Genomic DNA, 5,418 nt, shown 5'->3' on the forward strand with positions numbered 1-5,418 from the left:
AATTTTAGAGTCCTAAGTATGGCCTTTCAAAGGTTCTCTTTTAAAATACAAGTTAATAGGTTCATTATGTTGCATCACTAGTTTGTTATCTCTTAAATTCTATTATTATTATGTTTGCATTCCCTATTTTGACAAATTGAAAAATACCAATAGACATTGCTTTATATTTTTCTTATAAAGCAACCAGATTTTTTATTATACTAAAAACAATCTTTATATTTTGGTTTTTTAAATTATGTGTTTATTACATGTTCTAGGCCTAAGCAGTTTAGTAATTTATCCTTTAAAGATGGTTTGTACTTATAAGTAGCTATCCAAGTCAAATAATCAGCAAATTAAGCTTAAGGTGAAAATTTTCAAATTACAAAAATTTTACATTTGTCAAAAGAAATGAAAAAAACCAAGTTCTTATGTGGAATGTTTATTTTTATTGATCTTAAAGGCTAAGTTCTTGGCCTGACTGTTGAAAAAATTGTTGGACAGGTCTAAGCAGGTGAAGTTTGAAGCATTTAAAATAAATTAGAAGACCTGCAGAATGATAATTATTTGCTAGTAATAATAGTTGTAGCCTCAACCTTCTTTTGTTTATGATATTAAGACAATCGGTTTTTGTTGATCAATAAAAACTTTAAACTTAATTTACAAATATATGTAAGAAGATATTTTATGTATGGGGAAATTTTTATGGTACTAATATTATCATTCTAAAATTATAATTTTGGCTTTACCTTTGACTTCCAAACAAAACCAAGACCAAAAACTAACCCGAACTACATTTACGTAATTGATTATTACAATACTAGAATATTAAAAGCCCATTTAAAAATGATTTTGAAAGGGACTAAACACGCTTCTTAATGTTATAAGTGTTTTCTTACAAAAATCATAGGTAATATTTGGTAATTGTTTTTTTAAAACAGTTTTCTATTCTCATGAACAAAACAACTGAAAAACATATTTGACAATCAAAAAGCAAAAAACACTACTTTTTTGTTTTTAAAAACAAAAATAAAGGTATTTTAAATAACATCTTTTAATTATTTTTATTTGTTTTTTGAGGATCATTTAAAAAAATAATCATATAATGAAAAATGATTAAAAATAAGATAATAATATACATAAAGTTTATTTTTTAAACATATTTAAAAATATAAAAAATAAGTTAAAAATATTTCAATTACTACATATACTTTTGTTTTACAAAACATTAAAAAACAATTTTTAAGAACTGTTTTTCATGAAAATACTTTTCAAAATTAAATGGGATCATTTTCCACGGCATTAGTGTTGGATTGACATGAGACTTTTCACTGAGGATTCATTAAGTTAATTAATTTCCATGGAACAAAGCTGAGGAATGAAAACATGAATTTCCATTCTTTGGCATTATAGCTAGGCATGTTCACTTTGATTTCATTAATCTCGTAGCATTTTATTAGATTAAAGTATGAATTCTGCCACCGACAATCAGAAAATTTAGGCTGTCTTCAATCATCCAGGAAAATTTCTTCACTCTTTTAAGAAAACAGTTCCTCTGTTGACTGACCTATTAATTCGTGTTATATTCATTGCTTTTTCCAAGGAAGAACAGATACTTGTTTAATTGTGTGCTTTTACTGATTCCCACTTTAGATTCTGGTGGAAGAACTAGATAATGTATGTATGTCAATGAAGAGGCTGCATGTCTTCTCATCCTGTTGTACTTAGCTGACTAAGAAGGCACTAATCAATGCTCTTTGGCATCGTCTCCAAGTAGGTAATGTTGGACCCAGACTGACCAATTATGAGGAATTGCAGAACTGATTGTTTTTAATTTGAAGTCCAATAAAAGAGCAGAAAAGAGAGAGACCATCTTCAGGTATGTTGAGAAGGATCTTATTTCCTGGTTTTGCAGCCCTTCTTCTACTTCTGTTAGTCCCTATAACATGTAAAGCCAAGCGGAATCATCAGGTCTGTACCTCTTCCTGCGGGCATATTACCCTTCCCCACTGAAAGATGATCCGCAGAGCTGCGGAGAAAGCGAGTATGAGCTGGCTTGTGAGACTAACCGCACAATCTTATACTTGTATCCAGGAAAATACAAAGCAGAAGAAATCAAGTATTTTTGAAAACACAAAAAAAAAAAAAAAAAAAAAAAATCTATTTTTAAGAACCATTCTAAAAACTGTTCCCAAAACACTCCCAAACAAAGCTAAAATTAACCTTTGTCATTTTGTTTCTTTATTTTACATATTTAATATCATAAATGACAAGAAAACTAGTATATTACTGGAAATCAACTCTAGCCAAAGAAGGGGATGTGGAATCGGTGGACATCAAGAAGGGCATTACTACAAGGGTAGGGCATATAATTACTAGGGAAAGCTGATAAATAATCTGTGGCTAACCTACCTTTCAATGTTCAAGAACAACTAAATACATGGGTAGAGCTTTATTGAAGTATCAATTTTCCTAAAAATTTAAAGCATGTAGAATTTGGGTTCATATTGTATATCACACTCTCCAACAAAGCTTGCACTATCATAGATGGGGATGGACATCAAGAAGGCTAATGTGGCGTACTCTTTTGAGTAGCTACACCAGTAGTACACACTAACTGATACTAATTCATGATATTTCTGTTGTGTTCGTTTTCTTTTCACGATCATCAACTTACACCTCTTGTGGAGTTAGAAAAGGCTTTGGAGGCATTTGCAGTTGGTCAACCTTTCCTTCAAGCATCTCTATAACTTTGTGCATTGAAGGACGTTCACTGGGCTTAAACTGTATGCACCATAAGGCTACTAGGACCATCTTTTTTGCAAGTTTTTGTTCTTCCTCTGTGGCATCTCCTATTTCTATGCCCTTTCCTTCATTGAATTGATCGTAGGCCCAGGAAGGGAAGTAAATTTGGCTTGAATGCTCAGCAAACACATTCAAATTCCTCCTTCTGCCTGCCATTTCCATCAACAACATTCCAAAACTATAGACATCAGCTTTGTATGAGACTCCTCCAATGTTTTTGTAGAACAGTTCTGGAGCCATGTATCCCCTTGTCCCTCTTGCTCCAGTTAAAGACACGATGCTATGATATGCTGGATAAGATTTTGCTAGGCCAAAGTCTGAAACCTTTGGAGTGAGATTCTTATCAAGAAGTATATTATGGGGCTTGATATCAAAATGTAGGATTTGCATATCACAACCCCGATGTAAGTATTCAATCCCGTGGGCCACTCCTAGAGAAATCTGATACATTTTCTCAAAGCTCAAGGAGATATATTCCTCCTTTTCAGGAAATATGTACTTGTCAAGAGATCCATTAGGCATGAAGTCATACACAAGAGCTCGTTTTGATCCCTCAACACAAAATCCAATTAGTTGCACCACATTGAAATGATGAATCCTTCCAATTGTAGCAACTTCATTGATGAAATCTTGTCCATTAGCTTTGGAATTGGCCAGCATTTTTACTGCTACAAGATGGCCACTTTTCAGCTTTCCTTTATATACTGAACCATAGCCGCCCTCACCTAACTTTTCTGTGAAGCCTTCGGTCATCTTCTTAATGTTCTAGTAAGAGTACCTAATAGGTTTTAGATTATTGTGGGTCTGAATGAACTCTTCGATGGCATGGTACATGGATAAGCTCCTTTTCCATTTGTAGATCAGAAATATTAACACACATGGAACCCCCAAGAAAATCTTGGCTGCAACAGCAAGAACTGGAAAGGAGAAATACAGAAAAATCATTAGGGAATCTTCAATTATTCTGTGTGCAATATCATTTTGTTAAGTTAAACTTAAGGTTTTCTTTTGTTTTTATTTTCCCTTTTAGTTCTTGGGTAACAGAAAGATGCTTTTGAAAGGCTTGTGTTTTCTCCGTAGGTGTCCTATCTTTCAAGACCCAAGTCATCTTTCCTAGTCTGTTACAAAATTCATATTACCGTATTTCTTTGGTTCAGAACCCGAATGAGGAAAAATACAATGTGTCTTACCAGTGAGCTGTTCAAAATAACAAAATAAATTAAACCAAATTAGAGGTGATACTGAAACATTCTATAGACAAGCATATAAAAGAAGGAAGCATTTGGTGGTGGAAAGAGAACTCTCACATGCTGCAATCCATTGTAACTTCTCCATTAAATGGTCCTTACCATCTGCATCAGCATGATAAAAGGAGGAATTAAATCATAAAGCTGGAAAAAGTAGTTCAAAGGAAACAATACATCATGTTAAGGCGGCACACAGGTTTACACAATGTGACATTCAATTACCAAAGGAACGGATGCAACATTTTTTATAGTGCTTCTTTGCAATTAAAAAAAAAAAAAAGATTTAGATAAACAAAATATTTAAAAAAAGTTCATTAATACATAGAAATTTTTTTAATTCTAACATCTCACCGCATGGAGTGCAGAAGAAGAATAGGACGCAATTGCACCATCTAAGGTCAGTCCCATACAGCAGCCGGTTATGGATGTCCGGAAGAGAATTATCAATCTTCTGTCCCGTGGTCGAGAAGCCAACCACCAAGCCTACGCTGCAAGAGTCCTCTAAATCTGACAGGGCCATGTCTTTGACTACAACATATGAATATGTTTGCATCGAAGATAAAGAAGAGTTGGGAGAACTGTTTCTTCTGCAAGGTGCCATGTCGATGTAGAGAGAAGAATTTATCGGAGCTTCACAATCAACGAAATTTACATCTGAGGTCTCATAGGACAGACGATATGGATCTCCGTAACTGAAGTTTGCATAAGTCAAAGAATGAAGAGGCAGAGAAGAACAATCATCTTTCTTTAGGCCAGTATCAACCACCCTTATTGTCTCCCTAGTATAATTGATCTCTTCTACATAGTATCTTCCAGAATATAAGTGTAAGATTGTGCGATTATTCTCACAAGCCAGTTCATACTTCCTCTCTCCACACCTGGGTCGGTCATCTTTCAGTCGGAAAGGGTAGCGCATATCCGGAATATTCCCACAAGAAGAGTGACAGAGATGATGATTCAGCTTGGCTTTGCAAGTTGTTGGGAGTAACAGAAGTAGAAAAATGGCTGCAAAACCGGCAAATAAGAGCCTCCTCAACATAGCTGGAGATGGTCTCTTTCCTCTCCGTCTCGCTCTTTTATTAGACTGTAGATTAAGAACAATCAGTTCTGGAAAAAAGTATCACCTCTTACCCACTGGGAGAAAGTGCTAAAAAACATTGACTGGACACATCAACCGCCCCACAATGTTGGCGTCTTTGCAGTCAACTAATAGAACGGGATTTCTCCACTTACATTATCTAGTTCTTCCATACAGGATTTCTCCACTTCCTCAGATAATTTGCTTGCATCCTTTGCCTCTAAAGCATGTAGCTTTACCCTAAAGAAAGGCCCCATAAAAGTGGATAAACTTTCTAAATGGTTATTTATAAAATTTTAATTTTCTATA

The 5,418-nt window shown here is 34.3% G+C and overlaps 1 pseudogene; it reads right to left on the minus strand.

Annotated features, from left to right (window-relative positions):
- Nucleotides 1-2,501: 2,501 nt before the first annotated feature.
- On the minus strand, nucleotides 2,502-5,107 carry LOC132255335 (rust resistance kinase Lr10-like; annotated as a pseudogene).
- Nucleotides 5,108-5,418: the final 311 nt, after the last annotated feature.

The sequence above is a fragment of the Vitis vinifera genome, chromosome 16, assembly GCF_030704535.1.
Source record: "Vitis vinifera cultivar Pinot Noir 40024 chromosome 16, ASM3070453v1".
Lineage (NCBI taxonomy): Eukaryota > Viridiplantae > Streptophyta > Magnoliopsida > Vitales > Vitaceae > Vitis > Vitis vinifera.